This window comes from Misgurnus anguillicaudatus, chromosome 15 (genome assembly GCF_027580225.2).
Source record: "Misgurnus anguillicaudatus chromosome 15, ASM2758022v2, whole genome shotgun sequence".
NCBI classification, from domain to species: Eukaryota; Metazoa; Chordata; class Actinopteri; order Cypriniformes; family Cobitidae; genus Misgurnus; species Misgurnus anguillicaudatus.
Genome location: NC_073351.2, coordinates 36545826 through 36564308, shown reverse-complemented (window position 1 = coordinate 36564308; position 18483 = coordinate 36545826). Strand labels below are relative to the sequence as shown.

At 36.6% G+C, this 18483-nt stretch overlaps 1 long non-coding RNA gene across 1 annotated transcript; it reads right to left on the bottom strand.

Moving 5' to 3' along the window:
• Positions 1 to 9053: 9053 nt before the first annotated feature.
• On the bottom strand, positions 9054 to 17102 carry LOC129419255 (uncharacterized). Its single transcript, XR_008636412.2, has 3 exons — positions 16457 to 17102; positions 16319 to 16372; positions 9054 to 10724 (listed from the first exon to the last, which is right to left on the bottom strand). It is a non-coding gene; the product is annotated as an uncharacterized lncRNA (long non-coding RNA).
• Between the last annotated feature and the right edge of the window lie 1381 nt (positions 17103 to 18483).

The following is an 18483-nucleotide window of genomic DNA, read 5'->3' as shown; positions in this document are numbered from 1 at the left end:
TTGTTTTAGGATACGCAAGTTATTACATGAACTTAGATACAAATACATCATGTAGATAATGTAGGCCTATATACATTCATAAGTAACAAAAAACATTAAAATACAGCATTAAAACAAACTTTGTTTTTTTAAACAAAAAACAAAAAAACGAAAAAAAAAATGGAAAAAGATTTAAAAAGTTTCAAATGATTTAGAATTTTAGTTTTATTAATTTAGTTTTTCATTTAAATGACAAATCATTGATTTTCTGCAGTTATTAGAAGCACAGTAAACAAAAGTGTTTATTGCAACATATTCTATCATTTCTAACATATTTCCCCAATACTTAATCGACGTAAGAAATATTTTTGCATTGATTTGTAGGGTCATGTTCCACCTGGCACGCGCTCGTAACTCATTAAGCAACAGGTAAGCATCGCGTGCAAAGGTGTGTGTGTGTGTGTGTGAATGTGTGTGTGTGTGTGTGAATGTGTGTGTGTTTCGAAGCCCCTGCTCCTTCACTAATGTTTCATGTTTCTCATTCAGTGTGTGAACAGGAAGGTGCATTTCTAAGATATTTGCTGGCCCCTTTAAACATGTTATATTGAACTTATATACTGCGCGCGTATTTGTTTTGTGGTCCGTTTCATTTGAAAGCATCTCGCAGTCTCAGGCTGTTATCACGACACGATAAACTCATCAAACGCAATCGCGTGCGTGCACCTGTAGCACGCGGGTTAAAGATTGGCCACGTTGCGTGAGAGCGCGAGCGCACCGCTTCCCTGAGCTGCGCGCGAGGATGCTGTGGGTTAAACGAGTTCATCATTTACTGTCGGAATAGCAGACATTTACTACAAATGATACAACATTGAAAGAAGAGATATTGTATTTGTATTTATGTGCCACGCATGCGCATCTATTGGTAATTTTAAGGTTTTGACATTGCATATGCAAACATTTTACGATATTGCTGGTCGTAATGAAGAACAAATATTTTTAGACAAATGAATAATTTATCAAAAACAGCAGAAACAAACGATTGGGATATTTTTATTTTATGTTGATAATAAAGATGCTGAAACCATCCATCAGATGTCTAATTCTGAAACACAACTCCACCCTTAAAAAGCACACTGTAAAAAGTTTCTGTAGAAGCTGTTTGCCAGTAACTTACTGATTTATATTTATGTTATTTACTGTCAACAGTTTGTTCAAAGTTAAATTAACATTAACAAGTTTATTTACAGAATTAAACTACATGCAAAGCATTCTGGGAACCAAAATCTAAAGGAAAAAACTGAAAAAGGTTGATGAGGATTTCTGGTTCCCAGAATGCTTTGCATGACGCTGTTATTTTATAGTTTTATTTTGTAAAGATAAAGACTTGTTAATGTTTAATGTTCATTTAACTGGACAAACTGTTGCCAATAAATGGAAAGGACAGCCACATTTTCATTCATAGTTTACAAATCCCAGTTATATTCTCACATAGCCTACTTGTTGAGATAAATGCCTACCATCTACTGTGATGGTTGGTCGTACTTACTTCTCAGCTAGTGATGCAGTCTGTCAAGGTATATAGCATGAATATATTGTATTGTGATTTAAGAGATGGCAAATTGTCCATCGGATGCACATGTCATTTGGGCAGATGCAGCAGGTTGTTCTTTTAACAACTTTAGGTCACTTTGTTATTGCTTCACTTTGTATAAAATACATAAAAACAATTAAAAAATATTTAAGTCAGGCTATTTAAGAAATTCCCATAGATACATTTTGACTGCTGAAAGTCTCTCAACTTTAATTTCCAGACTGACAAGTAATCTGAAAGCAACAAAAATGCTGAAAAAAATAATAAAATAGTTTGTCATCATAATCTTAGTTTAATTTTATATTTACCAGATTTAAAAAGAAAAACAAACTGGGAAAAATTACAAAATGAATCAATCAATATGATGTTCCCAAAGCCAATATCATCCGCGTGCGCGCGCGCGTCTATGTGGTAAAAAGAGTGTGTCAGTTAGAGAATGTTTGCATGTGTGTGTGTGTGTGCGTGAGAGAGAGAGAGAGAGAAAGAGAGAGAGAGAGAGAGAGAGAGAGAATGTGTGTGTGTGAAGTCTGTTCGGTACGCGGCTCTATGTCTGTGTGGGTGTGTGTGTGAGAATGGGTGTGTGTGTGTATGTGTTCGCGTGACAAGGGTCAGAGGGGTGGGCTCGTTCGGTCTTCGGGACAATCCTAAATCTGCTCGGTTAGTCACGCGAAGGCGGCAGCGGCTCTTATCTTGGGTTTTGTCGCATGGGCTCGGTCGAGTCCAGAACTATGCAAACTTAACGTAAACTCACGCAAACTCAGCCTGTTAATCCGCGTTCACCTGCGTGACTCTCGAGACGCATTAAGATTAATCACATTCCACACGAATTCCAATAAACCGCACATTAAGCATGACTTCATGTCATTATTAGATAACAAAGTTGTATTTATTCTTATGATATAAATGGTCAACAGAAGCGGACCTTTATAATAAAACATATGTTTGTTGGGATTGAACTGATTAATTAATGCATTGTTGTAGAAAAAAGACAAATCATTTTGTAAATGAATAAAGTTGACCTTTTATAAAAACCTCTCATTTGTGAGAAATGCTCTATAATAGCTATCATTTGCCTGCAGACACTTTATCAATAAATGTAAGTGTGTTTTTGGGTCACTGTACTTCCTTCCAAACTTTGCATCTCTTATGGAAAGCATCAGTTTCCAAAATGCATTTTGTTACTCTCATAATATTTGGTGATATAACTGCACTTAGTGACAAATGACTGAACTCCGAATATCCAAACAGAAAGAAAGAAGGAGATAAAACATTTGAACACTTGAGTAGTAATGTAGCATGAAGAGTTTGCGTGTGTTTGCTGTGGGTTTGGAGCCACTATATCAGTGTCACAGCACAAACAAAGACAGTCAGAATAATGTGTTTGCCTTCAGCAGTAAAACCCCAAAGGAATCTATCGCTGAAGATGAAAGAAAATGAAAAGAGTGTGAAGGCACCTCAGCCTGCATCACGCAACCTTCACAATCAGACCTGTGCGAGCGTGCGTGCGTGTGAGATATACACCAGATAATGTGAGTAGTGAATATTAATTCTCACAAACATCAGACTGGAATTATTTTCAATGCTTCTTGTCGTGCATGTGTTTATATACACCGCTTGTATACGTGTGCGTGAGTGTTCGCCGTGAGGGCCCGTCCACCCATCGGTGTCGTGTTTGTGTGTTTGTGGCCGAGAACAGACCTGAATGGAGCACAGGAGGTTTTGAAGTGTCATGTTTGAAGTACTGCATGGGAAAACAACCTACCTGCACGCAGTCTGGAGCAGAAAGGACGGATGTGCTGTGATGTTCTGCCACCTGTAACTGCACACCTGTAATTACTTACCTGCCTTTTACACACAGAAAGGAACAAATGCATCCTGCTGTATTAATATGAAAAACTGCAAAGCATCACGGCATGAAACCATAAACTCTGCCTGTCCATCTATCTATCCTGACTAAACGCACCAACTTTGGTTTATCACATGCTCTTTTAACCACAAGCACTGCAAATAGGATATTTTAAACCCATAATGTTACCCCAGCTCTCCTCAGTGTGTTACTACTTAGCAAGCAATAACCGAGCCAGTAAAATGAAGTTTAACTAGACCCAATATAGTCCAGCTAGTAACCCACTTCTACCCCAAATAACCTTGAATTTGGTTACATGCCATTTTTTGGGGAAAAAAACTAGCGAGATGTACAATATTCCATCATGTAAGCAAACAGGCGTTTCTTTTACATGTTCTAACCGTATACACATCGTCTATTCTTGGGCTATGGTTAGTCATCTATTAGACTTTCATGTACAGCCCTTGTTTTAGACAGAATTGCTTGCTGGGATTTATGCTTGTATAAGTTAGCTATATTTGATCCCAAGCCCCTGCTGTGTACACCTGTTTTGGGGTTTGCACAACCTTTTGTATAATCATTGAGTCAGGAGTCGGTTTGTCTGGCCAGAGACCTCGCGTGTGCCCTCGGCCGCCCGTCTTAATAGGATTAGCAGTGACTGAAGTTCATGACACTTCACCGTGAGTGCAGGTTTTGACCTGGTGCTCACTAAAACATTTCACCCTTTAGGCAGAGAAAACACAAGTCATGAATTTGACATATACACTCTTCTGTCCTGCCATTTGCCCGAGGGAGTTTTGCACATTTTTCCAATTATAATAAACAGCAATTGACTTTTCCTTAAAAAGAATATAATGCTTTAAACACAGAAGTGTCATACGAGAAAAAACTAATAAAAGTTAGTAATAATCATGACATCAGGACTTATAGAAAATCTTGTGCGAGGCACTAAGCTAACCACAGTCAAAACTCGAATCTGCTTTGCTTTAAAATATAAATTTTGCTTTATTTTTAAATAATCACTATTTTTAGTAGTCTATGTTTTTCTGCAAGTGTTTTTTATACACCTGTTTGCAGAAACTAACGCGCTACTGTAATTTACTGACAGTGGTCTTTTACTGTGATATCTCATCTTTTCATGTCTGTCACGATTGCTAAACGGCTCTCTGGATACTTGATTTTGATCGGTCAGTCGTGACATTCTTTCATCACCGATAACAAAAACTTATTTGCTAACACGCCTCACCTGAGTACTGTAAGTGATCTTCACCAATCCAGCTCAATGTATCGTTCCACTGTCTCTTTACTCTTTAAAACACACTCATGCGGCAGGCATCCATGTAATAAATAACAGAATGTACATTCATCCATCAATAAACCCATTCAGGGTGAATAAAAACATCACTGTCTGCATGGGGCTATTTGCAACTGGATAGATGTGCATGTTAGCAATAAGATCCTGTACTGTATCATGAATAAGTCTTGGCTGAATGATGCATTTTTTAAAGCTTTAATTTTCTGCTGGAAAAGAGAGAGCAAATATATTTAGTTTTGATGAAACTCACATGCTTAGTTAGCCTAGGGACTTCCATTTTGAAAGAAAGCAGCCATATGTGACCATTCCTTCTTGAAAAAACTACTTTTCTAGGTAAAAGTATTTTTTCCTGCTCAGAGATTTGTCATACTGTCTAAAGTGTTTGTGTGTAGCATTATAACATCATATCACTTTAATGAGTATTCACTTAGCTTCTAAAAGGCATATAGTTGTCAAAGTTATGGTTTCAAGCTAGCATACTGTAAGTTTTATCATAGCTGTCCATAGGGACCCAATATGCAACTGTTCCTTATCACAGCATTGATGTAAATCTTGTCATAATAACAAAATAAATTAGTATTTTTGTGGTGTCTCTCATTTTTAAGCAAATACTGTCCAACTAGGCCATAATGTAGCTGTTTTGTGGTTTAGTATGTCGCTTCAGTTAAAAAATGTTAACAAAAGTTTTTCAGTAAATTTCAATGCCTTGGTTTTGATTTAAAATTATTTAACGGTTCAAATTTAATGTAATAATTAACCAAAACTCATTTTTATAACATTTTAATGAATGAATGAATATGTTTATTTCCAGACTCCATTGAAAATACAAAAATAGCAAATAAATACAGAAATAACAAATAGGACCATGTAAATATATAAACAACAAAGGATAACAACCCATCCGGCATTTCAATGTTGATTCACTGTTGAATAATCTTTTGATATTGCAAATTGAATCAACATTGAACAAACACCTGACATTATTTCAACCAAATTTCAACGTTGATTTTTAAGCAATTTATTAGCTTTTTGCAACCGTTTAGCATTAACTTTTGTATCAACGTTGTTTCAACATTAAAACAAGAACTGACATTATTTCAACCATATTTCGACGTTGAAGGTCAGTCATATGCCTGCTGCAAAATATTTAAAATAAAGTTTAAACCAATGCTTTTGCATATAAGACACTGATAGAATGTTGCTATTTGTGATGTTACTTTGCCCAATCCACTATAAATTATGTTATTATATTTAAACAGTAAGGTGCTGACAGATACTGTAAGTTTAATTCAGTAAAATGTTGGCTTTCTAATACAAACAGGCTCTCAGAAACTGAAAGAAATGCAAAAACTGTTGCGCTCGTCCCAGTTCTCCCCTAATACAGCTCATATCTATCGGTATTTATGTCTTGAGCGTGAGAATACAGGTGATTACTAAAGATGAAAGTGGAGCAGCTCACGCATGCGCATTGGAGTCTCGCAGGGATGTGCTCGGGTGCGAGCGTGCGCGGGTCTCTGTGGGACAATAGTTGCGTGCGGAAACTCGAATTGGCTATCAATCACCTCACGCGCGCGACTTCTGCTGAGTCAGATAAAACATGAACGCGCTGAAGGGAAAGCACATATTTACAAGGTTGACACGCAACACACGCACGCAACACACACACATGCACACAGACACACACAGATACACACACTTCTGTGCTCGAACCCTGACCACTGTGCTGGTTAATCATCGCGTGCAGACTGTGTTTGCTCGAGCTGTGCCAGGGGTCAGTGTGTGTGTGTGTGTGTGTGTGTGTGTGTGTGTGTGTGTGTATGGAGGGGGGGTATGGGGTCACCCATTTATCAAAACAATCACACAATCACTGCAGACACGCTACTGTTGTGTAAATAGCTGAGATTTTTCTAATTTGTTCCTAGAAGCCAGCAGAATGAATGAGGTGCTGATCTAATAACAATGATATTTTTAGAGTCAGCTATTCTTATTGTCCCTGATGGGGAAATGCCACTGGACTTATGTGTTACACGGACGAAAATAAATACTCAGCTGCTGCACATGAACAAAAATAGGTAGAAATTATTTTCAATATTTACTCATATTGTTCTAATCCATATAAATATTTTTTCCCATCCATGCTCTAAAATTATTTTGAAAAGTTTTCCCATTTCTTTTTTCTTTTTGATACCTTTGTTCTTGAGTCTCAGCTCTGGTGATCACATTCACACATTTACTACTGCTATCTATTAACAACATGCATGAAAAATATTTTACCCTATTTGACTTTATACATAACATAGGCCAGTATTTTTATTATTCTTTTACTTATCTGTTCATCATTTTTAACAGAATATTAATTAGAAACTACATTGTGTTCCTGTCCAGCGATGTGTATTTTCTTAAAGGTGCAGTGTGTGACTTTTAAAAGGATCTCTTGACAGAAATGCAATATATTATACATAACTATATTATCAGGGGTGTATAAAGACCTAACATAATAAACTGTTATGTGTTTATTACCTTAGAATGAGCCGTTTTTATCGACACCGCGGGTCCCTTTACATGGAAGTCACCATTTTGTGCCGCCATGTTTCCACAGAAGCTCTTAACGGACAAACTTTTTTACAAAGATGTCTCCACGATGACATGTTTGACCTGTGGTAAGTCAAACCGTAGCTTTTCTATGGGTATCAAAAGCGAGGGGTGAGCTGTGAATTGAGCTGTTGGTTGCAATCAGCAACCTTACCACTAGATGCTGCTAAAATTTACACACTGAACCTTTAAGTTGAACATATTTAAAGGGGACATTTCACAAGACTTTTTAAAAATGTAAAGTAAATCTTTGGTGTCCTCAGAGTACATTTGTGAAGCTCAAAATACCATCAAGATAATTTATTATTATGTGCTAAAATTGATACTTTGTAGGTGTGGGCAAAAATGTGCAGTTTTTGTGTGTGTCCTTTAAATGCAAATGAGCTGATCTCTGCACTAAATGGCAGTGCCGTGGTTGGATAGTGCAGATTAAGGGGTGGTATTATTATAATAAGATCCCCTTCTGACATCACAAGAGGAGCCACATTTCAAGGAGCTATTTTTTCATAATGCTTGCAGAGAATGGTTTAACTAAATTACCGGCTTGATTTTTTTTACATTTTCTAGGTTAATAGAAGCACTAGGACCCAATTATAGAAAAAAAATTCTCACTTGTCATGCATTATAAAAAAATGCAGCACAAAGATAAACAACTTTTTTTTGCAAATCAATTCAACCTACTATTTTAAGTTTTGACCTGTGATTAGTTGACATAACTTGACATAACAAAACTGAAGTTGAAATGGTTTAACTTATATTTTTTGTTACTTTAAAAGGTGCAGTGTGTAGATTTTAGCAGCATCAGGTGTTAAGATTCGCAACCAACGGCTTAGTCCAACATTCAGCCCTCCCTTTCAAACCACATGTCTAAACTACAAAAATGTCGTTGTCTGAGACAACGTAGTGACAAAGCACCCTATAGGGCTACTGTAGAAACACGGTGTCGCAAAATGGCAATTTCGTGTATGTAGACTCAACGCATTATTCTTAGATAATAAAAACAACAGAGTTTATTATGTTAGGTCTTTATACAACGCTGATAATATAGTTATGTAGATTAGATTGCATTTCTGTCAAGAGATGCTTTTAAGATTTACACAATGCACTTTTAACAAATTATGTTGATTTAACAAAAATGCTGCATATTTTTAAAAAGTGGTGTGTATTAAGTTCCCAGCTTCAAATATCTGACATTTTCCAGTAAGGCAACAGTTGATGCTCCATAGTTTCATGTGTTAGATTAGATCAGATTTTTAGGGAACTGGAAAGATTCAATCAAAATTTGCATTAGAGCGACAAATCCTCAATTATTTCTGTTCAGTCTTAGAACAACAGAAGATAATATCAAGTCCAGCTGCCAGATTCAAAATATATCACTTCTGTCAATGAAACCAAGCATGACAGTGTTATCCTATCTTCAGATATCTGGCGATTCCTGCTGAATCCCATTCCTCTATTACACATGCTTGTGTAATTTATATCCTTATATAATCCCTGAGAGACTCATGTTGTCCAGATACTCGTTGATGTAGGATTTCATACAGATTTTTTAGGGTCTCCAGAGGACAATACAGCGGGCATCTCGCGGCATGGTCCGTGTTTGTATTGGCTCTCGTCTCGGGGGCAGTGTTGAATAACTTACTGAACCCGATTCAAACCAAACAAACCCTTCAGTCTGCCCGAGACAGGATGTCCGTTTACAGCCCGCTGCTAATATGTGTATGTGTACAAAAGAGGACATTTAAATGAAAGACAAAATAAAATAAATGAACGTTTGAGGTAAACTGAAGGCCTAAATAAAGTAAAAAAGATGATTTTTGATGTTATTGTCCGCTGTGAATTGTTTTATTTTAAAGGAAACGAGCTGTTAATTTGCTAGTTCCAGTCAGGAAACATTATGAAATGTCGTTTTTTATTAGAAAATGGCACATTGTTTATGAGTTTATTGTCTTAATGTGTATGCGTACATGATGATTGATAAATGATTGTAATAACTTTTATAGATTTCCTGTTGTGCCTGTGCAAGTTCTCTCTGTTAAACACAATTCATGCATGATTTTACAAGACCATCGATCAAAATAATAATAAAATGAGTCTGCACAAATCTCGAATAAATGGTTTTTAATATTTTACCTCAGGTGCAGCTGGGATGTCTGACTATAACATAAATGCTTCATTTTAATTATGCAGATAAAATGCATGTATTATACACACAACATAGGCTACAATATGACCCTGCTTATTAAAATAAAGACTGGTTTTAAAAGTGTAGTAAGCATGTTTTTTTGGTGTGTTGATTACCATCAGCAAAACCATGGTTTTACTACACTAACCATGGTTTAACTATGGCTTCTGAAAACCATGGTTATTTTGTGGTTACCATGGTTTTACTACACTAACCATGGTTTTTTGGTTTTAATAAAACCAGAGTTAATTTTCGTAAGGGTGATCATCTGCCGAAAGCATGAATGAAATCAAATTTAAAACAGAATGTGTTTTTATAGGAGAAAGAGTTTTATGAATAATCCCACAGGAGAATATCGGGCAGATTCAGGCGTGAAGGTGATTTTTCTTTGAATAATGTCAGTTCTGTATAAACTGTTGTCACCGCTGGCACATGGCAGAGAGCCACAGACGGCGCACAGATTCTCATCATCTCTCTTCTTCCTCATCTCTGTCTGTTCTTGCTTGTATTCACACAAACATTAAAACTCTAGCAATTAAAATAAGTGCCAAAATCATGCGAGAAAAAACTTCCTTCATGTTTCATAACAGATGAATTAGAAAGTGAAGCGAGTGTTTGTAGAGGGATCATCTGAGGTCGTGGACGAGCAGAGACGAAGGATGTTGAGTTTTTATAATGTTGTCGTCTGTCAGAGACTCCTCGAGATGTGAGATAGAAATGTGCTGTCAGCTCCATTGACCTGTCAATCAAACTCTCAAACTGCTGATTTCACTTTGAATCTCTTCCAATAAGAAACAGAACGAAAGCCAACTGCCAATAAAGCTCCTCTTTAATTATAAACATAGGAGGAATAAATACGCCAGCCGAGGGCTGTTCTGCTGGAGTTTATAGGGCCCAGGCACCCCAAGACTAAATCTAAATGTGTCTGAGGTCTTCATCAATAATCTTTTATACTATAGTTATATCATCTGGTATGTCTGATGTGTGATTCTGTGTAAACTCAAGCGTGAAGCTCGGCCTGAAGAAAAGACGAGACCTTCGATGATGGAGGATGTACTGTTGCTCACGGTTAAACTTTAAACCCTCATTCAAGCTTCAGCGTGTAACTTTTGTAATAATCCTACAATTTTCACCTGGCAGATGATAACACGAGAAAAAATCCCACAGACTCACAATGAAAGAGAAACTTCAGGCTTGAGATCTTGTGGGTTGAGGTCTGTAAGCAACAAAAACAAATAAATCACATTATCAACTGGAATGGAAAAACATCACACTTTTTTTTAAAATGAAAATTATTATTATTTATTTATTTGGCCTCTTTATCGCCATCTCTGATTGAAATATAATATTGCAGTTATTTGTGTATTAATGTTCTGTGTGTGTGTGTGTGTTGTGCTGAATCTGATGTCTGTGATCAAAGCAGATCTGTCATTATACACACACACATGACAGAAGTACATCCGAAAACGTCTGATTTAAATCCATATTAGTTATCTATATTTTTTCCCATCTACCCGGTGAATGTGCTGTCAAGTCTGTGGGAAACACTGAAGTTTAGTCATATATCTCTGCTGCGTTTGTTGTGACTAAATGATAACACAAATCTTTCAACAGATCAGATGTTGAAAAGGCCGACTGATATTAACTCTTGTTTTAGCACAAGCCAACAGTTTGAGCTTTCACTGTTTTAACAGATTAAACGCCGCCATCTAGATGCCATGTTTAAACTCTAAGCCAGGGGTTTTCAAACTTTTTGTGTGTGTGTGGACCACTATTTGTAATCAAGAATTTTCGCGGACCACCTCATAATACTCATAATAAAATATGTCTACACAAAGGCCTGAATTTATCTGCACCTCTAAATAGGCTTACTAGCACTAAAACTATAACTGGTCATCACATCAGTACAACAGATTCTTAAAACATATTCTTAAAAAATATTTTTTCTTTATAAAATATATTCTTTTATATTTTATTTTGCCTTTACACGGACCACCTGCAGTACCCTCACGGACCACTAGTGGTCCGCGGACCACAGTTTGGGAATGGCCGCTCTAAGCAACTGTTTTCTAAGCTACACACTCCTGTCCAGAACTCATTTGATGAAGCGGCCGGCTCCTCTACTTTGTTTACGGACGTGATGACATTACAACATGACAACTTTTTCCCAGGAAAACCAACCCGACAGCTAAATTATAAATCATTATTATAAGCTTACCATTGAGAATCAGGGTGAGGTAGGATGACAGTTTTAAACATTATTTTTTCAATAACTGATTTTTGTTCACTTTTTACTAAAAAAATGTTAAAGGGGACACACTTTTCGACTGACACCAAGGGTGTTTGAACAGAAACTGTCTTGTGAGACAGAGGTAGTGATAAAACGATGTGCAAACAATTGGTGGTGGTCAATTTTAATTTTGTGGCGGACTGAGAAATAAATAAATGTACGGGGATGTTTAGCATTCCAACAATGCGCTCACTTGTATGATACAGCAGCAGGCAGCGCAAATATAACGACACACCTATTATCCCTCCAACTGCGAAGTGTTACTTAACTCGATGGAAAAGCTAACCAAGCCAAAGTGAGGTCAGCTGACCCAACCCAAACTAAATTAAAACATGGGGTACTATGCAATGGAAGAGCACCATTAGTTACTGGGTTGATCTTTATCACATTTTCTAGGTTGATAGAAGCACTGGAGACTCAATTATAGCACTTAAACATGAAAAAAGTCAGATTTTTATGATATGTTCCCTTTAAGGATTCTTTAAACATTTTGGATAATACAAGTACACAACAAAATACATAACACTGTGCTAGTAGTTTTTGGATATTATAATGTGAAAATTGTACATATTGTGCCTTTAATATAATCTGTGTGTATTTCAGGCGTGTCATTTAAATTGCACTCCTCTCATTAAACTTCATTCTCTCAGTTAATGTAAAGAAAGCACAGTGACTTAATGTGCAGGAATGCACCACAATACACAATAAACACATGAGAATCAAGATGGCATATAAAGCACCAGCGGCCGGGTCTGTTCTGCAGGACGGACAACACACAGACTTTTCAGACTAGATATAATCATGAGAAACTTGGATGATATTTGCTGTGTGTCATTCTGCTAAAGTTTAACTCAAGAAAGTCAAACAGGTTTGTAACAACATATGATAGATGCTGGATGAACCTTTTTTTTTTAATTGAATTGTAGTGTCTGTGTCTACAAGTCAAATGTAGTTAAGTAATGATGTGTTACATAAACAAGTTGATGTATGTGTGACAGGAGGATAGCAGTATGATATTATGTGTTTTACTGAATAAACCTGTACTATCACCAGCGCACCTGTGAGTCAGACACAACATGCAACTTACATAACTTTTCTCTGAAGTACTTTACACAGAGAAATTGCACAAAATACTCACTCACACACACACAAAAAAAATGAGGACATGATGTTCTGCCGCTGTCCTCACGCTGAGTGTTATGCACTTTGCTCTTGTTAAGGTGGATCATTCATGTAAAAAAAGTGTCATGAGATTTATTAGATTTTTAAAGAAATGACTGGCTGAACAATGACACTCCCATTGAAACTTGAAACAAAACCCGTCTCTCTCTCTCTCATTTTTGTGAATGACAAAGCTAGTGATTGACAAGAGTGTCTCTCTTTCACAGCACACATCACTGCTTCCTGCACAGAACACACGATTGTTTGCTGGGACACATTGTGTTTTTTCTTGAGCTGTAAAACTTGTCTTTGCATTGCTCTTAAAGAAGAACTGACACAATTTTACAATTGTCGGATTCAATTAAACTCAGGTTATAAAACAGACACATTTATCATTGATATCCAACTAAAACAACTCAAACACGCAGCTGCGACTGTGTCACAATCAATCCATCATTTATATATCTACAGTATGTCTTTCATACAGTTATGTTAATGGACTGTATAACTTGTTCATTGTGATTATTATTCATTATAAATTTACACATAAATCTACAAATATATCGAATTCATCCATGAAGGTTTTCATATTTATATAGGCTATTACTTTATGTTAAAATGAAATGCATGTTGGCTACAACAACAATCTTGTCTGACTGTTAACTGGTTATCTATCATTGTGGTGTCATGTATGATTTTGTTGTTTCTGCTTGTCTATTAAAGCATTAAGTTGTATGTGGTCATGCATTACACAGTGATTTTAGCGCAGCCAATGTGGCAAATCAGCTTTGTGTTATTCCTAAAAACATTTCTTAACCATGTTCAAATGTTGTGGGATGTGCTTAAATATTTTTATACATATGGTGACAGTTCTTGACTACCATATAAGGACACATTCTTCACCCAAATAATAATGACTCACAAATTATAAAGCTGTACACAAATGTCACACTGAATTGTGTTGATTTATACAAGCCTGTTGAAATCTTTATTCTGATTGGTTGAGAAATGTCCCACGGTTATGCATTATACACACCTGGGGCCCCATTTATAAAGCGTGCGTATGCACAAAACAGGGCAGGAAACTTGAGTATGCCAGTTCCCATGCAAAGGTTGTGATCTATAAAAAACAAACTTGACGGAGAATGGGCTTGCAGGGTGGGATCTGAGGATGATTCATGTGATCTGTGATTTATAAAGGGAACATTGCTTTATTTTAGAAGTCTTCATATTTTTTTGCATATGCCATTTTTGACTTTTGTGTGTACGTAGACTTTTAGTAAGGATCCTACGCACAGTTTTATAAATGAGGCCCCTGATCTATCAAATGTCTTAAAATAACCACCAGACCAATGTTTGTGGTAACTGTGGTATAAGAGGAATAATTGAAAAAAAAAAATGCACACCTAAGGTGGTAATGCACTGTAACACATTAGGTGTGCATTATTTACAAATAATTCAAAGGACTGGAGTCAATTATTCCTCTTATACCATAAACATTGCTCTTTAAGACATTTGTTATTTTAAGACATTTGACAGGTTATTTATTGAAAAATAAATTCAGGTAAATACGTGAACACGTGAATGCAGCATCTGAATACAGGGAACTATATGCAAGATAATCGCCGTCATTTATAAAGAAGATCGCATTTATGTATGAATCAAGATCGCGAGTTTATATAAAAAAATTGCCTTAAAGGGGAATCAAACCCGGATTGCCCGTGTCATAGGTCCATGACACTAACAGGGTGCCACAGAGTCATATAATAGCAGTTGCTCTCTACACTCCTTAAGTAGCCTCCAGCAAAATTCATGTAAAAAAAATTGTGTTGAGGAAGTGGAGGAAGTGACGTATGCCGTAAAGCAGTTGAATTTTGTAGTTTTTTCTGTGCTCTGGTTACTACCCAAAACCCTAAGTTTTAAAGTACGAGTAAAAGCGATACAGACCCCGTCAGGCTATGGTAGACATGTTATTTATCCTATTTAAAGTCGATGTACTATCACAAGGGTCTTGAAAATTTATTATGAAGGTTGAAAAACTGCATGGTGTCGCTTTAATGAAGTTACAGTTTTTAGTTAGAGTTTTGCACATGTGACTCCAGTTGTGCCCACTGTCGTTTAGCAATCGAAAAAAACTGTATTAGAAAGAGAGCGAGAGCGACAGAGACACAGAGAGAGAAAAAAAGAAAGAGAGTGAGAGAGAGAGGGTGAGCGAGAGAGATTGTGTGAACGAGGCTACTTCTGTGCGTCTCTAAAAAAATCGGAAAACCGTCTGTCATGTTGTTTTTGTTAGTCCGTTATTACAGTTAACTATGCGAAGTGATATGAATCTGTAATGCGGTCAAAAGAGCTGCCTGGAACTACGTTCGCCATGAGTTTCCCAGAAAATAATTGCACACCTCAGAATGTTCATCAGCCAATCAGATCCAAGCATTCAACAGACCCATACTGCCCTACAAATGATAAGTGCAGTAACTACGCAAACACTGAAACCGAGAAAAATGCCCTTAAAGTTTTTTACACCAGCCAGTCAAACATGTTACTGCAATTTTGGCACACAGGTTTTTTCTGAAATGGGACAAAATTGAACTAAATTGAACAACAGATCTCACAACGCCCATTTCAACCCCTAACTCAATTTTGACCAAATGCGTAGTTACTGCGCAATTGGCTTTGTAGGGCAGCATAGTATAATTTAAATTAATGCACACTCTGCTTTGCGTCGTGCAGCATTAACCACATTGGAGTTGCAATCCTGCAGTGTTTAGTGATGGTTTTTAATGCAAGAAACATGGCTACTGTTGCTTAAGCAAAAACGATTGTGTGTGTGTGTGTGTGTGTGCGCGCGCCTGCGCGTGCGTGTGTGTGTGTGTGTGTGTGTAAATTTCAATCATAATAACCAGCGGCAGATCACAGTCAGATCTTCTCATCATTCGGTTTAAAATAAACAATACTGATAATATGATGAGTTGTTGAAGCAGATTATCTAAATTATACTCAAAAAGGCCAAAGGTCAGATCTTCTTTTGTCCAAAATGGCATACAGTGCATTAAAGTAATACATTTTATCAGTCTATATGTTCTGTGCATCGAACCTATGACCTTTGCACTGCTAGCACAATACTGTACCAACTAAGAAACAAGACTCCGTTACTAATGTACAGTCATTTCAAAGCTGACGACACTGAGATGTTATCTAGAGATACATGCCCTTATCTACATCCCCGTGTACAATATAGCCTCACCAGTGATTATTGTGCAAATTCACATGCTATTTTTATACAAGATGACTGTATGTGATTACTATAATGTTGAATATAAAACAACCCACTGAGTCTGGACGCAGGTGATCTGTCTTACCTGTGTGCTTGGGAAGCGATGCCTATCAGCAGGTGCCCACGTATTCTCAGAAACCTTAAAAAAAAGAGAAGTTGAAAGGTTTTGATTTATTTGTTGATCGTCGGGGGAATTTAGTTTTGGTTTGTGAGCAGCTCTGACCTGCTGCTGGTGGCGTTTCATCAGCCGTCACAGAAAACACAAACCCTGAAGCTATTCGTGTGTCGGTTTCTGATGTAGGAACTTCCTTGATGTCAACCAGCCGGCATTTGATGCCTTACCAGCAGATAAGGGTGTTTTAGGGAAATGTAAACTGTGTTGTTTCTTTTGGGAGATTTTGGGGAATTCTTCATACTGTAAGCAGAGAATGCATTAAGCTAAATACAGAATGGTTTAGATAACAAGTGATTGACAGCTGGGGTGTTGTGAATGGTTTCGTACAGGCCCTACATACTATTTGCTTTCCCTTCTTACAGAAATAATATTTATTAAAAGGTTCATTCATTTTTATCTTCTTTTTAAACAAATATTAATATATGAAGAAAGACAAAGACAGTTACAGTTTCTGAATGACAGACTTTACAAACGCTCAAATTAAGAAAATAGTTCAATTCTGTAAAGGTTAATGAGATTCAGGTGTTAATGTGACGGACAGTATTACAGAATAATAAAAATGTGCATGCATGTGTTTTTATGATAATCCTTAATGCAATCTTTTAGGAGTACCAGTTGTATAAATACTTTAATGAATTAAAGAAATATTTATTTAACATTAGGAGGAAACTGATCATTTTTAAGAATCACTATTTTTTTCATTCTCATCTGGAAACATTGAAAATGATAACATTTTTATTTGTTATTTAAGCAATTATATGTCATAATATCACAAAAAAACCCAGAACATAATATATACAAACTAAATTTATGATGAATAATAATTGGCACTTGTGTTACCTGCGTTTACATGTCAAGGTGAAGCTGTTTTAACCGCTGTGTTTTGTTTTTCAGATGTGATGTTATCTTAAGTTTTGGCACAGATAAACCCCAGCAGAGTCTCTGTCACGGATATCTTGACAACATCTTGCAAAACTTCTGCTGATGTCCGTTAACTCGTACACCAGACCAATGCACACCAGTCAACTGGGTTAGGCAAAGTCACACAATCTTTCATTTCAATTAAAAAGTATTAAAACAATCAAATATCTTGCAAATCAATTCATTTTTATTGCTTTCTTGACAGTTTCAGCAGTAACAACAACAAAGAGCTTTCGTGAAACAAACGTAACTTCTGGTAAACTTTTGCAAAGAATCAATAACAACAAAGTCATTTTAGAGAAGTTTATTTCTGATTAAATTATTTTAGATCAACTCATAGCTAAAGCGTATCAAAAACTACACTGAGCTAACATTAAAAATGTGTACTATTATTATTACTACTAATTGTGCCTGATGAAGACCTGAGGCATGCTTTTACAATTAAAAACTTTTTTAGAGCAGTAACTTTTTAGTATGCCGACATCATATTTCATTATTCATAAAATGTGTACTTTATAATCTACACAATCTTAACTACAGATCGGCTGCCAAACCTCCATTCACATAGTGGTGATCAATGATCGCTGTGTCTCCTCGTCTTTAGGAAACCAAAACACTTGTTATTATCAATAAGGTATTTGTTTCAGAGTTCTAGTCAAACCACTAAACAAACAGAGACCGGAAGTTAAGTTCTGTCCAGGCCCATAACCGTGCCAACTTGTGTGTCCGATGAAACCGTCTATGGCTGTGTCTCAATCAGCTTCCTTGTTCAGTAGGGCCCTTTTAAGGGCTGTCTCAATCGCAAATCCTTTCAGTGCACTGAAACATTCGTTCCTAAAAATTTCCCACAATGCAACGCAAAAACCAGTAAGCATCGATGGTCCCTATGTTCCCTTACTGGAAATCATGTCACCTTATCTGAGACTCTCCAACCGAATCGTGCAGGCCAACTCAATGAACGTCATGAAATGCTTCAAAATTCTTTTACTGTGTGAATAAAACTTGATTAAAAGGTGTTATTTTGTACAACGTTTAATGTGTATTTGTTTTAATATTGTACAATCTGGACCAGGGGTCGGCATTCCTTGACCCGGAGGGCCACTATACTGCTGAAAAAAACAGCATACCAGCAAGACCAGCAAAAGTTGTGTTTT